This window comes from Furipterus horrens, unplaced genomic scaffold (assembly GCF_987537825.1).
Source record: "Furipterus horrens unplaced genomic scaffold, mFurHor1.1.pri manual_scaffold_1, whole genome shotgun sequence".
NCBI lineage: Eukaryota > Metazoa > Chordata > Mammalia > Chiroptera > Furipteridae > Furipterus > Furipterus horrens.
In genome coordinates this window covers 171,752,297-171,775,788 of record NW_028327171.1, presented here as the reverse complement: position 1 = coordinate 171,775,788, position 23,492 = coordinate 171,752,297, and the positions used below count along the sequence as shown (strand labels likewise).

The window sequence follows — 23,492 nt, the reverse complement described above, 5'->3', positions numbered from 1 at the left end:
TTGGCAGATGTCTCATCAGGGATTAGAGAAGCAGGGTCAGGGTTCAGTGCGTGTTTAATAGTGGGCATTCTAAACTAAGTGGCTGGAATACAACAAGGATGCCAGCCTGTTAAATCAAGCATGCCATTGTCCGGGGACAGCCAACTGACCTGGAGTCTGCACGACCCTTTCCCATGTGGGAAGGCCACCCTCTCCTCCACACCCACACTCTTACTAGGGATTTCTGGACCCAAGGGTAGGTAGGACGACGACCATGCCCAGCTTGAAGCAGCCAGAGGAGCTTGAGACCTTCGCCCATTGTCCTTCATAAGATTATAAAGGGTCTTAAGTCTGAGAGGGAGGGATTGTTATTTTTTATTGTTAAAATAATTAATTAATTAATCATTAAAAAAAAAAAGAATAATATGCGAAAGGGTGAAGCCGGAGAGCTTGTATGCACGACCCATGTTCATGAACTGGGGTGGGGGGGAATTGCTGGGGGAGGGTGGTGCTGGCGGAGAGGAGCAAAGGGGAAAAAAATTGAAACTATTGTAACAATATAATCAATAAAATATACTTAAAAACAATAATGGCCATTCTAGATTTTTATGATGTATGAATAATGTTGATATTTACATCTCCTTTATCCTTCACAACAAAGCTATATAGAAAGCAATATTGTCACTTCCATTTGTAAAAGAAGAAACTGTGTCTCAGGGAAAATGTCTTGCCCAGGATGATAAGTAAGCTAGCAAGTGACAGACAGAGCTGGGATTTGAACCAAGATCTTCTCACTCAGCAATCTGTCCAAGCTGCCTACCCAAGGACAGCTGGCACAGTACTAATATCTTACAGCTACAGAGGAACTTCCAAGCAGGGCTTGAAATGGGAGCCTGGAAAATATGAGTCTTTCCAGGACAGGAGTCATGTCCTGTTTACTTTTGTCTCAGGGTTTGGTGTGTGGAAGACTCTCATCACAGATGGTAAATGAAGGAGGACGAGGGTCAGGAAGACTTGAGGCACCCGGTGGGACTCAGTGTCAGCTTGAAGACTAATGGTATCCCACGATGGGCTCCATCAGAAGACAAAGCAATGAAACTTCTTAGAGCACCTTCTAAGAGCAAACGTGGCCTGGTGACTGCAGCTGTGGGCATACTGGGGACTTTCAGAAAAAACCTCAGGCCACTTGTACAGTTAGGGAATAGGGAGGTCAAAAGGAGGAGGGAGACTTGAGCCATTGAAGACTGAAGCAAGTGATATTTAAATTACTTTTTTATAGTAATACACAAAGATGAGGTTCATACCTGTTTTCAACTTATCAATCTATAGTGGGTATCTTTCTAAATCAGTAAATATATAGATCTATATCATCATGGTTATTGGAATACAATTATTTATTTTACTGACACTCTATTCATGGTCATTTATAGTACTTCCCAGTTTTTTTGCTATTATAACTATGATGTGCCCTTGCAAAGACAATTTCTGAACTTAAGAGGACTAGATGGTCAGAAGAGAAAAGGTGACTTTTAGCTTGGGGAAGAGGACCCGGGCAGCTTCACAGCACATACATAATTTGAGTTGGACTGGATGATCAGGCAGAGAATAGGGAATGTGAAATGAAGATGGAGAGAAAGGGAACTGAAGTAGATTACTGACCTAGAGCAAATGTACAGAACTGGAAAAGCAGATCAAGTCAGAGATGTGGGAAAAACTGTGTAATGAGATTGGAGCACAGAGTAGATGAAGCAGAGGGTCTGGAAATAGATTCACAAGTAGGTTTGTACAAAGCTGAGAAGGGATTTGACTGCGAGGCAAAGGGACCTGTTAGTGTAGATCAGCAAGATGGTTTCAGGGTAACTCATTCATTTTCGAGATCATCCATCCAGACTTCAGCACTCAATGAGGAACTCAAAGTCAATTGTCCTGTTACTGGTCATAAAGGAAAAAGAATGCCTTTAATTCCAGATTGCAAGATCTGAAAACAAAATTCACAGACTCAGAAGCCCAGTGATATGTATACGCAAGAAACTTGCATGGACTTGTCCCACAGTAACTGTTCAATAAAAGCTAACTATAAGTATGAACAACCATAGCAAGAGGTCATTTTTAAATTCTGGTACTCTGCAGTTAACAACGTAGCTTTTTTTTTTTTTTTTTTTCATGTTGACTTTGCCAGTATTTATGTTTTCAGTTTCCAATAAAATTGCATGGGGAGAACACAAGCTTGCTTCAAGGAGAGAACAAGACAAAACCCGCACATCCAGGCGGCTATGGGAGTTAGTTCTCAGATTGCTTTATCTCTTTAGTATTCAAATCCTCACCGTCTGATCACCAAGTTCACTCCAGCGTAAACCTGTCTATTTTTCCCCCTGTGTTTGGAGTTTATATTAGAAATTAAGATTTACTGCATTTGCAGACCATTTTTAGTCTTTTTATGAAGAAAGTGGAGGCAATAGAGACCCACTTGTCCAATGTGTCATTTTAAACATGGTGGGCAAGCAGAGGGTGGCAGCTTTATTTATCACTACACGCGCGCTTCAGCGCTGGTAAATGGAATTTCTTGCTCTGCCAAGCACACAGGGAATAAACACGGCACAGAGGCTGGGTTTCCACAGCAACTCTGTGATCTTGAATTATGAACGGATTAGACAAGGTTTGAGAGAAAGAAGGCTCTGTTGTTTTTCTTTCCTCTTTTGTGAAGATTTGAGGGTGAGGAAAGGCCTAGAATAAAGAGTGTAAAAAGTCGGCCAGATGATGCTCATTGGAAGATGGGTTGTGAGATTTCTGATTTATTCCCTCTGGTTATTTCCCAAGTCAGAAACCATAACGCAAATAATGACTTCTCTCTCCGGAGTGAGGAATTCATTAGTGTTAGACCCAAAGCCCTTTTGGGCCCTGAAGCACTTGCTTTCACTCCCAACCTGAAGGGCCACCCAGTATCTCATTTCCATGAATTTGAGAGTTGAAGCCTATGTTTGCTTAATGAGTTACGGTAAGTGAACTGTTTGTTCTCTGTTGTTATTTGTGTCAACTCCAACTAATTTGCAAGTTGATAGCATTTGAAAATTTTCTTCCTTAAAGAAGCCACAGATATGCCCTGACCGGTGTGGCTCAGTTGAATGGACCACCATTGCATAAAACAAAAGGTTGTGGGTTCGACCTTGGTGGGGTCACATACCGAAGTTATGGGTTCAATCCCTGGAAGCAATCAATTGATATTTCTCTTTCACATCCCTCCACCATCTCTCTCTCTCCATCTCTCTCTCTCTCTCTTCTTCTTCTCTCTCTCTGAAGAAAATGTCCTCAGGTGAGGATTAAAAAAGAAAAAAAAGCTACAGATACCAGTGGTACAATTTTTTTCCAGGCCAATCCCTTATTTCTCTCTACCTGCCTAACCTTTAGACCATGCCCCAGGTCACTCTCTGCTCACCCCATCATCCTCAGGTACTGAAAGAAATATGCCTGACAGGAGCCATCTTCCCAGGAACCTTACTCAAAGGTCTTAGTGTAATGGGAGGCTCTCCCTTCAGATCCAACATCAGCTCAATGCACCATCCTCCTTGGCAGCCACCATGCTCCTTGAATAAGTCATGTTCTCTCTGACTTTTGGCCTTTTGCAAAAAAAGCTGCTACTTTGGGAAGAAATACCCATCTGTCTCAGTCAGCAAGAACTGTCATAACAAAATAGCATAGAATGGGTGTCTTAAACAACAGAAATTTATTCACAGTTCTGGAAGTTGGAAGTCCAAGATCAGCACGCCAGTTGGTCAGGTTCTGATAAGGATTCTTTTCTTGGCTTGCAGATGGCTGCCTTTTTGCTCTGTCCTCACAAAGTGGAGAGAAATCCTCTCTCTTCCTCATTTTATAAGGGCACTAATCCCACCATGAAGCTCCACCTTCATGACCTCATCCAACTCTAATAACCTCACAAAGGCATCCATCTCCAAATGCTATCACATTGAGGGTCAGAGCTTCACCTTACAAATTTTGTGGGGATACAAACATTCAGTTCATAACACCATCCTGCCGTCTAATAGGCTTTGCTTCAGATCTTCAATTACATGACACCGCTCCTGAGAGTGTTTCCTGAAATGCCCAAGGCTATGATCTTTGGAAGCATCCCATGTTTACCTGGTACTTATCACACTATATTGCAACTGTTGGTATACCTATATGTCTTCTCTTGCTGACTGAACTCTCTGAGGGCAGGAATTGTTTGTAATTCGCTGATGGATCCCTACTACCCAATCTAATACCATGCATATAGTAAATAAATGGAGCCCTGGCTGGTTTAGCTCAGTGGATTGAGCGTCGGCCTGCGAGCTAAGTGTCGCTGGTTCGATCTTCCAGTCAGGGTACATCAGAGAAGGAAAACTCTGACTCCAAAAAACCTCCGCTGCCTTGCGGCATACCTCTTCAGGGGAAAGGCTAAGGGAGTAAACCCCGACAGAAAATCCGGAGCCGGAGTCCCTAAGGCGGTTCGACGTTGTAGTCAACACCGGCAACTCCTGCGGCGTACCTGAACCCAAGCTGTATTGACTCCGTCTTTCCCTTGGATCCTTCAGCTGCGAAGAGAGGGGGGGTCTGCTGCATGGGCAACAGCTGGCCCTCCATATCACCCTGCCCAGGCTCTGTAGCTTCAGCGTCATCGCAAGATGTCGATTCAACACGGGAGGAGACAGATACCATGTCACTCCCGAGTCGGACTGCACAGCCATTCTCGGCGGTGCAGATAGACTCTTAAGAAGCTACACCATCGTCTCTCGAGACGGACGGCTGCCGCCGCCGCCGCCGACGACGAGTAAATAAATGCCTGTTGCCTGACTGTATTTGTCAGGGTGATGTTAATGGTTTCAAAAGCAACAACAACAAAATTTAAGACAAAGAAGTTTATTTCTTCATACATGTAACCGTCCAGTGCAGTTGTTCAACAGGGTGATTCAGAGACTCGAGTTCCTTCCATCTTGTGGTTCTACTACCACCTAGGGCTTTGGAGTCCTATTCCAGTCAGCAGTTGGAAAAGAAAGGGTGGGAACAACACACTTAACTGCCTAGTCACCTCTGCCTGGAAGTGGCAAGCTCCCCTTTCAATAATATTGTGTTGGTAAGAACTGGCCCCAGCTGGATACGAGGCAGAAGTGGGGTGGACGGGGTTGGGGTGAAGGATGAGAAATATGATTCCAACTAGGCAGCTGCCTCCAAACAGCCATTCCTTACTATGGAATGAATGAAACCTAAGATACAGTAAAGTGGAAAGAACACAGGAATATTGGGACCAAGAGGGAAACCACATTAATCACTCATCACCCCAATTTTATAAGGAGAAGCAAGAGGTTCAGAGTAGATAAATGACTGGCCCCCAAATCACACTAGTGGAAGACCTGGGGTTTGAATTCAGGTGACGTTAGTTCTCGACTTAGTTTATTAAATAGAAAAGTCACCCCCCCACACACACACACCTCTCCAGACCTCAGTTTTGTCACCTGTAAAATGAGAGTTCTGTGCCAAACGGTCCCTATGATCCAGCCCAGCAAAGGGGACGCAACCAAGACCTTGGAGGATTGTTCTGAGAATGGTACATTCAGGTCCCTGGGATTATACTTCACAATAAGAAATGAAAATTCAGTGAAATAAGCCAAGCAGCAAAAGACAAATACCATATGATCTCACCTAATACAGGAAACTAATGAACAACACAAACAAATGAGTGAAATAGAACCACAGGCATGGAAACAAGGGACAGACTGACAGTGACCAGGGGAGAGGGGAGAAGGGGGGAAAGAAGGGGAAGGGTCTTGTCAAGGAACTAGTACCAATGAGCCATGGACATGGACAACAGGGTGGAGATTGACTGTGGAGGGCGGGGACAGAGTAGGAGAGAGAAATGGGGGAAAATTTTAAAAAATGGGACAACTGTAATAAAAAAAAACAATTCTTAAAAAAAGTGTTGAATTCTATTAAGATGGTGTTCTAATTAAAAAAAAACAAAAAAACTTAGCTTAAAATAAAAACCAAAATAACAATCTAAGAAATAAAAGATTTTTTTCTTGTTGGAGACATTTTCCATTTTTGAGGAAATGTTGGCAAATGCCATTAATAAAACATAAATAAGAACTCTTAAAAAAAAAAGAAATGAAAATCCATACATTGGTCAGTGAACCCCATTGTGAAGGTGTTTAGAATTAGGTGGCTATGACACTGTCCACATTCCTTTATTCATCCAGAACTGGCCTGGGTTTGCGTGTGGGGTTGATGAGCACGGCCTGGCTGCGTGTGCTGTCCCTCAGGAGACCTCAGGGCATCGCGCAGGGGCGATGAGAGTCAGACCATTTCTCAGGGGCGATGAGAGTCAGACCATTTCTCAGTTATTCGAGATATGAAGTTCACACCTGATGGTGTTCTGATTGTTAATATCAACCCTGTCCTTTCTTTTTAACCATTGTAACCAGGTATTTCATACTATTCAGATGTGCTTTGCATCTCAAATTGTAAAACAACTGGGTAGAAGAGATAAGAGGACTGACTAGCATGGTGACTTCATGAGGGGCCTATTTTAGAAAATAAAAAATAATAAGCTTGAATGACTGCAATCTTCAGAAATGAACTTCAGATGAAGATAAACTGAACTAGTCATTTTTCAGAAGTTACTAGAAAACTTCAAATGCTTTTGGCCCCACGGCTTTCTTTTAAATATAATGAATTTCTAGACTCTCATATAACTAAAGGATTGAGGCTTAAATCCTCAAATTGCAAATCAGTAAGAATGTGTGCTAGAAATATTACAAGTTTTTATTTTCAATCAGGCCATTGCATTTCCTAGGAGAAAGTGAAAGAGACACCCCCCCCGCCCCCGCCACGAGGCTCTGAAAGCTGTGTGTGTCCATGCCTGTATCAATATAACTAAAAAACAATCATAATGATCTCATCTACACCTCCCAAACTCCAAGTCCTTTCGCTGCAAGCCCATTCTGATATATGTGCCTCACCTCTTCATCCTGTATCCTTTTTCCCCTCTCTGTCCCTTGGGAAGAATGTCTGCTTCCTGAGGGTGGCACTGCTTTGGGAGCTACCGGCAGAGCACTCTGGGTTCTCCTTGGCAAGGAAGGCCTCCCCACTTCTCCTGGCCCCACCACTGCCACTTCACACAATTTACCTTCTACCCCAAATCTGGAGCACCAGTCTATAAAGAAAAAAGGGAAAAGCAAGCTATCTAAAGACTCTTAATTCTTCTTCCTGGAATAAAGCAACATGTTACTGTGGCTTTTGACCTCCAGGGGTTGGATCAGATGATTTTCCACATGGTTTACTGTGAAAGGTTTTATGGCGCATTGTTGCGTTGGTTGTGGTTTCGGACGCTGAAATAAATCCGGCAGGCAGGATGATTGGCCAGTAACGAACGGAGGGCTGTGGCTCGCTCAGACCATCAGCGGAGAGCGAGAAGCCTCATCCTCTTTTTATTAGGGTTTCAAAAGTTACTAAAAATAGAATAGGGTGTGACATTCCAGCCAACAACAGGAGAATTTTACAAGTGAAAGAATTCTTACAGTAGCATTAATATGTAAAATACGGCCAGGGTAACTCCTGTTTTATCTAGCACCTGTCAAGGAAGTAAGGAAGATCCACTAATCCTCAAGGCCAGCTCCATATCAAGACTTCATTAACAAGGAAGCAGATGGAGTACACAACAGAACCTGTTTTACCCAGGATTCCATGACTCAGTGGCCTCGACAGCCTAAAGCCGAAGGCGGAGACGAGAGTTGCTCATCGTCTCCTGAGTCACGGGATGCCACCTGGGTGGTGGGGCATGAGAATGCCCCTACCCAGAGATCTGTCTTCCTGCAACAGCGCATTCACCTCACAGATCCCCCAACAATTTAATTGCCATAAAAATAGCTAACATATGTGGCAAGTTTTAAAAATGTCCATCCGCCAAATGGATTTGCTTCTCATGTGGCCACCCGGAGCTGGCGGCTTTCCCCACACACACCTCCCTCCTGCTCTCAGCGAGAGGGTTACAGTCACCCTGGCAAGCGTATTGAATGTGGCTCCCTGGAGAGAAAGGACAGATTCTCTGCTTCTATGACCCCGAGATACACATCTTGGTTGCCATTTTTCTTTTTCTATACTTGTGGGAGTTTTACTTGTTTGCTTGTTTTTCTACTTTGAGAGGTGAGTTTTTAAAGACATTTCTCTGTGGGCCATAAAACATTTGTAGTCCTAGATTCCACGAAGGTAGAATGAACTAACGTGGTCCATAGTCGCTGTCTCCGTGGGCTAGACGGATCCTCATACTATCCCATATTCTGGTATGTAAGCCACCAATATTCCTAACCTACCTGTTCAAAACAGAGAGAGATAAATCTCTGATAATCTACAGTACAATGCAAAGCAATGCAATCATTTCCTTGGCAGGAAGTCAGTGTCTTTACATCTTATTAAATAGTGACAACAATACTAAAATAAATAAATAAGTAAATTATATATGGATGCACTTCTCCTTACATAACAGATGTTATTTCTCAAAGTGAGGTTGCCTGAGAAATCCTTTGAGGTTTGGTTAGTTAATGCCTCCTCTATAGACCCAATAACCAGGGGTGATTTCTCCCTTGACCTCTCTATTGTCACTTGTTATAATATCCCCTAGCTATGGGGGAACCAAAAGGCAGCCTCATAGGGGTCCAAGAACCAGCCTGTTAATAGCAGTACCCCATCTTTCTTCAGTAGTGGTTCTTCCTCCAGTTGCCTACAGAGCAGTCTGAAGAAGATACTTCCCATCAGAAAAAATGCTATTATCTGTCCCAAGTACCAGCAAGATTTTCTGTGCTCCAGATACGAGAAAGAAGCTAGGAAAGATCAGGAAAGGCCTTCTCCTGTCCCCTCAGAGCCTTGTCCTGTCACCAGGCTTGGGAATCTCCATCTCCATCCAGTGAAATCTCTCTTGGGCAGCACCATTAGCTTCTGACTTTCACCCCTCTTTGCAGAATGGCTCAAAATTAATTCAAAGGACCGTGGAGGGACCCTCCATTCTTTATCCCCCTGGTACAATTGGTATTTTTGATCCCCATCTCTCTCCCCTTTAATAACAGCAGGGGGCAGGAAAGCATTGTTTTTGGGAGCTGGTGGCAGAATTCACCTGATGAAGATGACTTTTGTTTAATAAAATGTTTTGATAAGCCACTTTGGCTGTAGCCAGATGGTCCCTAGGACATGGGCTGGATGAGACAAGAAGGTTTATAAAGTGAGAAAAATGTCTGAGTTTTCAGGAACAGTGCTGGAGGAAGAGAGGGCCTGAGAAAGGGGATAAGCTAGGGGAGATGAGAAGAGGTGACGGGAAGAAATGGCCCAGCAAGAGAATAGGGAATCCATGGCTCAAGGAGAAAAGAAAGGGGATGAGAAATCCCCAGTGTAGGATATGGCAGATGGACTTTTTAGACTAGGGGTAGCTAGCTAGTCTTTTCAGTATAAAAGTTGTTTACTCTGACATGGACATCAAGGACATCTTATATGAAAAGGAGCTGAATTAAATTAATTCAATGAAACAAGCTATAGAATTAATGAAGATCATTTTAATTAGTTCAGTATATCCAAATATGCTGCACATATTGGCACCCAAATGAACTGAAGTTCTTTTGCACACACAGCTACATATTGTACCTGGGATAAGAGATATGGTTTTACTGCTTCTCTAACATTATTATTCTCACCTATACTCCCTCTCCCTGATATTACTCCTGCTCAGTACCTCAGTGCCTGGGAATGATATTTGGAATAGAGTAAAGAAAATGTCTTCCATATTTGCATAGCTATAAGACATAAAGAGGGGCTATGCAACAAGAAGTAATATGTAAGAAAAATTAAAAATTCAGTGGAAAGTGAAAAATCTTAGTATGAAATATTTATCTGTGTTGCAAGATAAAATAAAGAATTCCCAGTAAATTTTGAATTTCAAATAAACAAATAACTTCTACACTAGATGTCCTGTGGTTTTACTTGCAAAAGCTGGGAAACCTAGAGTGGGAGAATTCTGAAATGTAGTAACAATAAAAAAATGTTCTAATGTCATAAAATAATATGATTTGGGTAAAGTGAACCTCTAGGTCAAATAATAATGTGCATTTTTCAGAGGTCCTGTATTTAGAATCAGGCGCAAAACCTTTCACAAACTTACATTAGTTACATCATATTTCAGACTATTAAATACACATTCTGAACATACTCTTCCAACATCAGTGCTAGCTATGAGACATTGTCTTACCTATTGCCTAAAAACAAGAAGAAGAAGACGACGACGACGACGACGACAAAGAAGAAGAAGAAGAAGAAGAAGAAGAAGAAGAAGGAGAAGGAGAAGGAGAAGGAGAAGGAGAAGGAGAAGGAGAAGGAGAAGGAGAAGGAGAAGAGGAAGAGGAGGAAGAGGAAGAAGAATAAGAACAAGAATAAGAACAAGAAGAAGCAGCAGCTATTGTACCCTTAAAGGGAATCTTTTAATTTGTAGAGAAACTAATTACTAAAGAAGCAAGCAAATAGCTGCCTCCTCTCTAGGGTCAACAAAATGAAATGCAGCCTGGGGACCCCTACCTAAAAAAGGCTGCCATTTCCCCTAGGCCAGCTTAGTCACTTATAATCAAATTGGGGCCCCTTTCCCATTCTACTACTACCTGGCTTTATCAGGCAACAATAATCATGCTCTTAAAATGTCCAAATTTTGTTTTACAAAGATCTAAGCCATCCACAGAAGCAAAGTAAAACAATAGGAAAACTTTTAATTAAAAAAAAAAAAAAAAAAAAGGTTGTTACAAAGGTGCTTAATAAAATACAAGGTAAATGTACTTAATAAAGTTACAGCTTAAAGTAAAATGTTGGAACATGTTTCATTTTTATTAAAGCTGGATTTATTGCTTTGGTTTATTGGTTTATGTCCGCAGAACTTAATTTAGTTTCTAGATGATTTTCCCAAAGGAAAGCAGATGGGTCAGCTGTATGTTGAACTGTAACAGCCAACGGGTTTTGATATAGGTATTAACTAACTTGGCTTACACCAGCAATCTCCAAATAAACAAAAAAACATTCAAGAAATATTTCCAATTTACTCCCAACTTTGTCAGGATAAACTTTCTACAAACATACCTTGTGACTTTTTACTTTTGCACTGAAATCCATTCTATCATCTGCTAGCTTAAATACTACCCTTCATTTAAGTCCCCTTTATGCCTTTCTGATATTGCCTCACTTCTTCAGCCCGTCAGCTCACCATGGCAGCCGCACTCCTCTAAGGGGCATTATAAATATTTGTGGGATGTTTTTCTGGTGTTGCCATGGCCTAGCACGCATATATATTAAACTACATACTATTTACTATAAAGCATTTTCTTTCTTTCTTCTTTATGTTACAGTAGGGACATTATGTTTATTTTTAAAAATTAGGTATGTAAGGGAATGTAAAGAAAGGCCAAGAACAGCCATGACACTTCAGTTCTGAAAAAGGAAAGTACAGCAGGAATATCTGCCCAACCATATTTGGATTTAGAACAGAGTTATATATTTAAGATAATTTTGTATTGGTAAAAAACTTGATAATCTGCAATGGATTAGAATAAAGAGCCCAGAAACAATCTTATGCATATGTGGAACTTTGTATATTACAAAGGAGGCATATGCAATTGAGATGGACTAAGAGACTATTTAATAAATAAAACTGAGGACCTGAATAGTCACAGCAATCTTAAGAAGACAAAATTGGAAGTATTATGATACCTGATACCAAACTATACAACAAGGCTGGAGTAATCAAAACAGCACAGTACTGGCATAAAAACTGAAACATAGCTTGATGGGACAGAATGGAGAGACCATAAATAAACCCATGCCTATATGGTCAATTAACCTATGACAAAAGAGGCAAGCATATACAATGAGGGTACAGACAGTTAATAAATGGTGCTGGGAAAACTGAACATATACATGCAAAAAAAGAAAAGAAACTAGACCACTTTCTTACACCATACACAAGAATAAACTCAAAATAGATTAAAGACTTAAACATAAGACTTGAAACCATAAAACTCGTAGATAAAAACATAGGCAGTAAACTCACTGACATTGCTCTTAGTAATACTTTTTTTGGATATATCTTCTCAGGCAAGGGAAACAAAAGGGAAAAATAAATGAAACTACATCGAACTAAAAAGGTTTTGCACAGCAAAGGAGACTATGAACAAAACAAAGAGACAGCCTACTTAGTGGAAGAAGACATTCACTCATGACACATTTGATAATAAGTTAATATCCAAAACATATAAAGAACTCATACATCTTAACACCAAAAAACACAAACAATCCAATTTAAAAATAGGTAGAGGACCTGAAATGACATATCTCCAAAAAGGATATACAGGTGGCCAATAGACATATGAAAAGATGGTCAACATCACTAATGCAAATTAAACCCACAATGAGATATCACCTAACATCTATCAGAATGACTATCATCAATAAACCAGCAAACAACAAGTGCTGGTGAGGATGTGGAGCCACATTGGTGCAGCCACTATGGAAAATAGTATGGATTCCTGGGGTGGACTAAGTGGTAATAAAAACAAATACAATAAAGATTACATTTTTAAAAATAGTATGATGTCCTAAAAAAGAATTAAAAATAGAACTACTTTATGACACAGCAATTCCACTTCTGGGTATTTATTGAAAACACTAATTCAAAAGAATATATGCACCCCTATGTTCACTGCAGCATTATTTACAATAGCCAAGTGTCCATCAATAGATGACTGGATAAAGAAGTGATACATATATACAGTGGAATATTACCAGGCAATACAAAATAATGAAATCTTACCATTTGCTAAAACATGGATGAACCTAGAAGATATATGCTAAGTGAAATAACTCAGACAGAGAAAGACAAATACCATATGATTTTACTTATATGTGGAATCTAAAGAACAAAACAAATAAACAAACAAATAGATACAGAATGCAAACTGATGGTTGCTAGATGGAAGGAAATTTGGGGGCCTTGGGTGAAAAAGGTGAGGGGATTAATAAGTACAAACTGGCAATTACAAAAATAGTGATGGTGATGTAAAGTACAGCATAGGAAATGTAGTCAGTCGATAATATTGTAACAATGAGGTAGAGAGCCAGTTGGGTACTAGACTTATCCAGGGGATCACTTCATAAATTATATAAATATCTAGCCACTATCCTGTATACCTGAAACTAATATAGTATTAAATGTCAACTGTAATTGAAAAATAATAATTAAAAACTATTGAAAACCCACAAAAAATGAAGCTGTGGAAAAATGGTTATTCATCTGGTAAAAAATTAAGTTGAATATCCATCTCACATCATATACAAAACTCAACCAGATAAAAATTTTAAATGCAGAAAAAAACTTTAAAATATATATGTGGATATATCTAATCATGGAATAAGAAAATGTGTTTAAAATAAGATATAATAGGGACTTCCGGCCAAGATGGAGGCATAGACAGACATGCTATGTCTCCCTCCACAACTAAGAAGGAATACAACTACCTCAAAACTAGAGACAACCAGAAGTTCCAGAATATCGAGCTGTATGGAAGTCCAACAAACAAAGATATAATGAAGAAATACTCATCCAGACAGGTAGGAGGGGCGCAGCCAGGGCACAGAGGATATGTTGTGGTGGTGGCAGCAGTGGCAGCGGCGGCGGCAGCAGCAGGCCAGTGGAAAGTGCAGTCACATGTTTTAAAAAGTGGGGAGAGACACCTGGGGAGAGTTCCCAGCACCAGACCAGACTGCACAGCTCATGGTTCCAGTGCCGAGGAAAATAAAGCCTCATTGCTTCTGACTGCAAACCAGTGGGGGTTGGGACGGAGAAAGAAACTGCCAGTCTCTCAGCAGAGTCTGCTTGTTTAAAGGGCCCCCACTGTCCTAGAACATCCGCAGACCCACCTACCCTGGGAACGATGGCCAGGGCAACAACTAGAGGGGCACCAGTCCCATATGGAAGTGGGAAAAGTTCCTGGAAAAGGGGCTTGTGCTGAGCAAGCAGCATTGTTCCTTCTCAGACCCCTCTCCCACATACAGTGCCACAATGTGGTGAAATGGGCCACCTTGTATGACAAAAACATAAGGTTCCTCCACTTAAAATGTAACAGGTGTGACAGTTCTACGTAAAACAGAGGCAAACAAATACAGGAGCCTGTTAAGATGAGGAGATAGAGAAGTATGGCCCAAAAGATGGAACGGATCAAGGTTCCAGTGGGAGAACTAAGTGATGAGGAGATAGCCAACCTAACGGACGAGGAGATAGCCAACCTAACAGACACAGAGTTCAAAACACTGGTGATAAAGATGCTCAGAGGTTTGACAGATATGCTTAAGTATGGCAGACACATAAGGGAAGAAGTAATGGCTATGCTAAATGAAACAAAGGAAAATCCACACAAAACCAATGGTGAAGGGAACGAAACCAAGGTTCAAATCAATGATTTGGAACATAAGGAAGACAAAAACAGCAAACCACTACAGAATAAGGAAACAAGAATTGAAAAAAATGAGAGGCTTAGGAACCTCTGGGAAAAGTTTAAACACACCAACATCCGAATCATAGGGGTGCCAGAAGGAGAAGAGGAAGAGCAAGAAATTGAAAACTTAGGTGAAAAAATAATGAAGGAAAACTTCCCAAATTTGGTGAAGAAAATAGACCTGCAAGTCCAAGAAGCACAGAGTCCCGAACAAGCTAGACCCTCAGAGGACCACACCAAAACATATCATAATTAAAATGCCAAAGGTGAAAGATAAAGAGAGAATCTTAAAAGCAGCAAGAGAAAAGCAGAGAGTTACTTACAAAGGGGTGCCTATAAGACTGTCAGCTGATTTCTCAAAAGAAACTTTGCAGGCAAGAAGGGACTGGCAAGAAGTATTTAATGTAATGAAAAGCAAGGACCTACAACCAAGATTACTCTATCCAGCAGAGCTATCATTTGGAATGGAAGGGCAGATAAAGTGCTTCCCAGACAAGGTAAAGCTAAAGGAGTTCATCATCACCAAGCCATTATTATATGAAATGTCAAAGGGACTTATTTAAGAAAAAAACATTATGAATATTAAAATGACAACAAACTCACAGCTATCAACAACTGAATCTAAAAAGTAAAAACAAAATCCAATGAAGCAAACCAGAAAAGGAACAGAATCATAGGTATAGGGATCATTTGGAGGTTTATCAGCTGGAAGGGGGAAGGGAGGCAAATGGGGAAATGGTGCAGGGATTAAGAAGCATAATTGGTTGGTACAAAATAGACAGGGGGAAGTTAAGAATAATATAGGAAAGAGTGAAGCCAAAGAACTTAGATGCACAACCCATGGACATGAACTAAGGGGGGTGGGATTGCTAGAGGGAAGGGGGTACTGAGCAGAGGGGAGCAAAGGGGACTAATTGGGACTACTATAACAGCATAATCAATAAAGTATACTTAAAAATCATAATAAAGATCACTGACTATAAAAGGAAAAATTAACTACATTACACTACATTATGCTGGGTGGTGATGTCACTGGTGATTATTACATTAAAAATAACTAGCAGAACAAATAGAAGACTAGATGAGGACCATGCATGGATCAATAAGTGTACCAATAATCAAGGATTATGATTAGTCAGTTTATGCACCTGAAATTTAAGAAAAGAAAAAGAAGGAAATAAGAAAGAGAAAATATGAGTGTAGAACATTAATATAAATTGTGTGTGTAGAATATTATATATAAATTTTATTTCAAAATAGTAAAGAGGGCCTTGGAAAATATTTGTTGTGTAGGAGAGGAGCAAGGTAGCTGAGAGGGTTGCAAACCATTGCTCTGGCTGAATGATGGTTTGTTTTTACTATAAATTCTGAACTTCTATGCCAAGTTTTATCACTCAAGGCACTGCGCATATTGTCTGGGTGGTAATTTTTTTGGGATGTATTTGTAGTATCTCCCCTGGACTGTGTGTTTCTTGAAGTGTCTGGATGCTCCATGATGCACTCACTAAATATTGAGTAAACAAAATACAATATTTAAGTTGGTGGTTTAATTTCTTGAAGTAGTGGGTTTAATAAAGACAATAATTTATGACAGATAACTGTCCCTGCACATTCAGGAGTTTATCAGGCACAAAGGAATATAGCATCTGAAGTATCAGAGAACATCTACTCCTGGATAACAGCTATTTAACTCAGTAATCTTGTCCCAAGGAATCTCTATAGCTTCATTTATATAACAATAATAGTTAAAGTGTATTAAATACCTACTATGGACCAGATGATTTGTATTATCTTGAACAAAGAAGTTAGTGTGGTCCTTGTTTTACCAATAAGGCAACAGCAATTCGGTGAGGTTAAAACCCTTTTCCTTGGCTATGTTGTTGGTGGTGGCAGAACAAGGAATCGACTTCAGATGACTTTATACTGAACTAGCTATCTCCTTTGAATATGTTATGTGTTGGGGGGCATTTTCATGACTTTGATCAATGTTCGTTTCTTTGTTTTTTGTTTTTCTAAGTCCTTTATAGGTAGATGCAAGGTCAGCAGGATGCCAGGGCTAGAGAAGGACAAAGATATCTCTAAAGGTTAAAAGACACAGAAAGGGCGAAGAACCCCTCCATGGCATAGAGATCTAGAAGTAATAAAAGCTGATGGGCTTGTAAAACAAAATAATATTATTAAATTCTTCACTAGAAAAAAGTGACTAAATCAAATGAAGTTTACAGTAGTCCCTCTCTATATCGCAGTTCACTTATCGCGGCCTCACTGTATCGCGGGATTTTTAAAAATATTATATTTAATTATTTACCGCGGATTTTTCACTATACTGTGGGATTTTGTGGTACTATATACATATGTTGTTAAAGTTACATAGGTTTAAGAATGTAGAATATGTTTAAGAACATAAGTAGTGTTTATGAAAGTGTGGAAAAGGTTAATAAGGGATTGGGAAAGGTTAATAAGGGACTGGGAATGGTTTATAAGTGTGTGGGAAGGGTTTATAAAGCCTTAAAATACATATAAATAGTAAAATAAATGTAAGGTTCCTACTTCGTGGATTTTCACTTATCGCGGGGGGCGGGGGGGGGGGGGTCTAGAACGAAATACCCGCGATAAGTGAGGGAACACTGTATACATCACCTTCAACTTCTAATACCATATATTGCAACCATTTTTTCCCAAACCATATGAAGGCTCAGTCCCAAGACATTCTCACACATTCAGGCAAGAGTCATTGGGGTGAGTGACATCCTGCACACCTGAGAAGGAAACCCAGACCTAGGAAGAGGAGCCCCTGGGGCTCTATTTTGCGCAAGGATCTCATGACCTCCTGGGAGAGATGGGGAAGTGCATTTAAAGGCTTAATGAGGTCCCACAGTAAAACAAAGGAGTGAGATAAAGTGCTTTGAAATCTTTGGAACTGACCCAGAAGGAAATGAGAGTAAGTCATTTAGGAAATTTGATGCAGTTCTAGGAGAGAGACGGTGGTGGCAGAAACCAGAGCCACGGTGGAAGAAACTGGAGAGCAATATATGGAGTTGAGGTATTTCAGAGGCAGAATTGTCAGAACTTGATTCACTGGATGTGGGGAATGTGAGAGCAGGAGGCTTGAAAGACAAGCTTGGTTTCTGAGTTGGTCCCTTAATCCACTAGCACAGGCCCTGGAAGGGTTTCATAACTCCACAGAGCTATGAGAAAAGCCAAAAATACTAGCACAGTCCTTTTCAGACTATTAGATGGCTGCTCATCAAAGCCTTTATGGGTCACTCTCTGACGGAAGAAGTTTGGATGCTTTGCAAGCCAGATAAGGTGCTCGTTCAGAGACTGATGACACCTTTCTTTAAGAAATATTATCTGCTGACCCTGGACTTCAGAGACCTTTCCCATCTAATTTATTATTGGGTTGACCAAAAAGTCCATTTAGTTTTTTTCATAAAATAAAAGACGCATTTCTCATTTTCACCAATAGCTTTATTGATTTGAATATTTTGAGTATGCTGACTATCTCTCATGGGTATAACATTCATTGTTCTCAATTAATGCCTCAAGTTGATCGCTATCAACTTCAACTGGTCTACCTGACCATGGAGCATCGTCCAGTGAGAAATCTCCAGCATGAAACTTCGCAAACCGCTTTTGATGTGTTTGACCAGTCACAGCACCTTCTCCACACACTGCACAAATCTTTTTTGCATTTCAGTTGCACTTTACCTTTCTTGAAATAACAAAAAATATGCCAAAAATATTGTGTATTTTCTTCCATCTTCAATATTAAAGTGGTTACACAAATTTGCCGATTTTGATCATTTTAAATGCACACTGATATGACAGCTGTCACAATACAATATAACAAAATCGTCTCAAATGAAGTTAAAGACAACTAACTGCTACTAGAGCAGGGAAGGGAAAAAAAAAAAACCAACAAACTTTTTGGCTAACCCAATATTCTCTTTTCTTTTTTTCTTTCTCTCTCTCTCTCTTTCTTTAAGATTTTATTTATTTATTTTTAGAGAGAGGGGAAAAGAGGGAGGAAGAGAGGGAATCATCAATGTGTGGTTGCCTCTCACATGCCTCTAACTGGGGACCTGGCCCGCAACCCAGACATGTGCCCTGACCAGGAGTCAAACCCCTTGGTTCACAGGCTGGTGCTCATTCCACTGAGCCACACCAGCCAGGGTTAAGCTACTATCTTCATGGCTGTACTACAGAAATGAAAATTGGCATAGACAGGATATATCCGACCACAAAAGGTACCACTCTTGGAATAAAAAAGTTATACTACAAATCATTTCTTACTTCTTGGAAACAAGAGCAATGAAAAATGCTCAAATTAAGTCATTTGGGTAATAGCCCCAGTAGTACATTTGATAGCACATTTCAATTGTGAGGAATGAATTTTTCAATGGCAGTACCCACAATTGTGTCTTCTCTGCTAACCCCTCTCTATAAACCATGTTATGATATTCTGCTAGTAAATTAGTTTGGATAAACCTTGAAATATAAACTATTTGATCAACCTGGCTCTGAGACACAATGGATAGTATATTGTACTTCTAGACAGAAACTATTTGATCAAAAGCAAAATATATCAAGAAGGAAATATATTACTGTATAAAATATTAATAGAGTTGGAACTACCAGAGAAAAAAGATTAAGTTCTCAAGGAGGTTAATTCCCAAGTGCTAAGATTGAACATATGCTCCTATCAGTGAACTACACTACAAACTTGGCACTAATTTATTCTTTTCTCCCCTGTTTACAAGGTGGGGATGGGGAAGGGGGAGGCGAGAGGTGGTGGAAGGAGGGTCAGTTCTCTCATCATCAATGGATACATAGGAACAAAAAAAATCAAGCTGGACTCCAGAGGAAGCAAGGAAACTGAGCCTCTCAATGGAGCCATCCATCCTGCAGAAAATAGTCTGGAATGAACAAGAGACAGAAATAATTGTAGAAGGTCTTCTTTTACCAAGGAAGATGTTTAACCACAGCTGTGGTTGAAATACTCATAAATAAACAATGTTTACCAAAAGAAGTGGTTATTTTTACAAGAGAAATAAGAAACAATAATTCCTAATTAGTTTTAAAAGAGAATACCAAGTAAAATATATATGGGATTTGACCATTTCACATTTTGGCAGGAAGAGAGGTAAGCATGTTAAGAACCAAACATCACGCTTTTAGCTTCTATACATTTTGCCTGAATAGAATTCTTCTATGTGGAAGCATGCTTCTTCTTGTGCAGCAAGATCCACTCTGAGTCCAACAGTATTTTCTCAAAGCCTAATTCCTTTCAATATGGCACACTTTACTGCAGCCTCTAAAAGCTTTCTTATTGCTAGGAATGGCACAATACACTCACCTTTTTATTTTACTTTTATTTTAATTATTTTTTAATTATTTTGTATCAGTTTCAGGTGCACTACCTAATGGTTAGACAACCATATACTTTACAAAGCAGTCCCCTCGATATTTCAAGTACCCACCTGGTACTAAACAGCTATTATAATACTAATGACTATATTCCCCAGCTGTACTTTACATACCCATGACAGTTTTGTGACTACCAATTTGAACTTATTAATCCCTTCATTTTTTTCACCCAGTCCCACAAATCCCCTCCCCTTTGGAAACCAGCAGTTAGAGCTCTGTATCTATAAGTCTGTTTCTATTTTGTTTGTTCATTTATTTTGCTCTTTAGATTCTACATATAAGTGAAATCAAATGACAATACACTTACTTTTTGCTATATGTCCCATCTTTCCAAGACTGTTTTGGAAACCATCCTTTATGATGTTTTATAATATCCTGTGCCGTTCACTGCTTTCCAGAATTTCTACCACTAATTAAAGGGCATTCTTTTGCCATTTCCCCACCTCAAAATGAATCTATTCCCCAACTGCCTATGAGAGACTAAATAAAAGTCAGACTATCACAGCAGCAGTCATGGTCATGCCAATTTCACAGTGTGATTTGTGCACTCATTTCATTTTGAAAATGACCCTGCCCTCCATCTGTCTAAGCCGAATGTCCTGCTTTTTTCAAGCCAGCACATTAAATAAGGAGGAAGACATAGCAAGCCTCCTTCCTGCCACCTCAGCTGCCATGCTCACAGATAGGCACCGACACAAAGAGGGGAACCTCAACTGATGCCTGTGGGGATCACAGAAATTTGTGGCAGAGCAGGTAGTCCTTCTCTTTTTCATATATTTCCAAGAAGCCATTTGAAGGTGAATGCTCTCATGATGCAACTCTGGGAAACAGAGACAGATTAAAGATACAAAAGGCAGTGTCCTCTTTCTATGTTCTATCACCTTACCTTGATTTAAGAGCAACTTACCCAAGGTAAACAGTTCAGGAAATAAGGACTTAAAATACATAAGGATTTTAAAATATTGAACCTTTTGGATAATTATTTCTTCCAAGAGATGTGTCGATCAGACAGTCATAAAGGAGAAGACATCCAATTCCCTGATAATTGAGCAGCACTGCCCCGCATCTCTCAAACCATGTACTTCCTTGGGTTAAGACCAGTAAGGACTGCAGGCAGAGCACAGGTTGGAAAAAGCCTCGCAGGAGTATAGTGGTCTTCCTCAGATGCTTTCGCTGAGGGCTCCATTCAACACTTATGAGATGAGTCTAATTTGTCCCTTTCTTAGTTTTTATACAGAAGGTTCCTTGTCTAGTCCCAACCAGAGGAACACACCTTTGGCAAACTTCTCAGCAATGGAGAAGAATGTAGCCAGTCACTTGCTTGTTTAGCATTCAGATGCCTTATTAAAGTCTCTTTTTCACTATAACAGGGGGCTAGGAGCTATACCACATCTTACTAATCACTTCCTAATGTCTGCTCACAGACATCAAGCTGTTTGTTTGTTTTAATGGGAAAATAACAACCCAAAAAGCAAGACACTAGTGTCCCTCCAAACTGGTTTTTTATGTGATACATAGATTTAATTAATTCATCAGTAACTATTTCCTAATGAATTTATATTTTGGATATCATGGCACAGCTGCTTCTTTTCTCTACCTTAATATGCAGGGTGATTATTAAAATCAGAGATAACATATGTGAATAGTCTAATAGAATGCCATGCAATATGGTTGATGTTGGCTCCAGAACATATACATAGCAAAGATTTATGAGAAGCAATACTATTAAGGAGGAAAAGGAGGAGGATAAGGAATTTGAATTAAAGTCTTTAATTATATAGCAAAGACGTCCTTTTACTTGGGTGGTTGTGAGGCTAATGAAAATCAAAGACTATGAAACACAATCCCCTCACCCCAGGCCACCAGCAGAGGCATTGCATAGGATAGATATTCATAAATTATAGTTAATTTTATTGTCATGAAACTGAACATTTACCACTAACTCACTGGGATAAGCCAGTTTTGTCTTTTGCTATCTTTGTCTACTTCTCTAATGCTTGACTGAAAAGTATATTCATCTCACACAAATTCTACAGTCTCCAGGTCAGTATGGGTATGTTTTTTTATTAGTGATCCCAATATAATTTTTTAAGATAATCAAGTCTCTAGTTTTTCACTGCCCCATGATAGGCACCATTAAATTCAAAAGGATTTATTCAAAAATAGTCCTGAGGTACTAACATGAAATCTAAAGCATCTATTCCAAATACATGATAAAGGAAAAAAAAAAAAAATCCAGAACGGTTTCTTGTCCAGTCTAACAAATCTCAACAGAGATCTTCAAACTAATAATCTGAGAGAAAAAAATTAAAGTGTAGGCAATTTAAAAAATTAAAAAAAAAAAACTGAGCCCGGTGTAGCTCAGTTGGTCGAGCATCATCCTGCAAAGTGAAAAGTTGCAGGTTTGATTCTGGGGTCGCGGGCCCAGTCCCCAGGTGGGGCATGTGAGAGAGGCAACCAATCAATATTTCTTTCCCTCTCGTTCTCCCTCCCTTCACTCTCTCTATGAATAAATAAATAAACTCTTCTAAAAATTTAACTGAAAGAAAATCCCATTTTTTATTAATTTTGAGAGAGAGGGAGAAAGGGATGGAGGGAGGGGGTAGGGGAGAGAGAGAGAGAGAGAGAGAGAGAGAGAGAGAGAGAGAGAGAGACTTAGATGGATCTGCTGTTCCACCCACCTATGCATTCATTAGTCGACTCCTGCATGGGCCTTGACTGGGGACAGAACCCCAACTGCTGTCCCAGCGCACCAGATGACCACTTCAACCAACTGAACCACCCAGCCAAGGTAAGAAAATCCAATTTTTATCATCTTAGTGATATCCAAAAACATTAAAGCCTGACAATTACAGGCCCTAGCCTGACAGCTCACTTTGGTTAGAGCATCCTACCCTTCCTTAAGCCAAGGTTGTGGGCTCTATCCCTGGTTGGGGCACATACAAAAACCAGCTAATGAATGCATAAATAAGTGGAACAAATCGATGTTTCTCTCTCTCTCTCAAAAATCACACACACACACACACACACGGTGGCTAACAGTGCAGAGAAAACAACACGTCTGGTGGTAGGTTTTGTTGTTTCGTGACCAACAAAATAAAAAGAGAGGCATGGATACATGGAACAGGCTCACAGCTGGGGAGGAGGTGGGCACTGGATGAAAGGTGAAGGAATTAGCCAAAAAGCATATATGCATAACCCACAGGCAGACAACAGTGTGGTGATGGCCAGAGGGAAGTGGGGACAGGGGCTGCGTAGAAGCGGGCAAAGGGCGGTGGGGTGGGGACATCTGTAATAGTTTCGACAATAAAAATAAAGTAAAAAGAAAATACGAGGTCGTGGATTCCTCCAATATTTCTACTTTGTAGTAAAATCTGGAGGATCAAGGTAAGGTGTGAGACCAGGCTGAACTCTAATATGTGCTCAATAATATCAGTTCTTATGGAAAAGTAAGGCGGGAGACTAGGAACTAAAGCCAATCCCCTCCCAGTACTAGATAAGACCCACAACACTCCTTCCTGTTGTTAATGTCTGGAAACTACAAAA

General features: G+C 40.1%; 1 protein-coding gene across 1 annotated transcript in view; it reads right to left on the bottom strand.

Moving 5' to 3' along the window:
- The window catches only part of AGPS (alkylglycerone phosphate synthase), a 175,072-nt gene that overhangs the window by 4,089 nt on the left and 147,491 nt on the right, over positions 1 to 23,492 (bottom strand). The window lies entirely within an intron of this gene.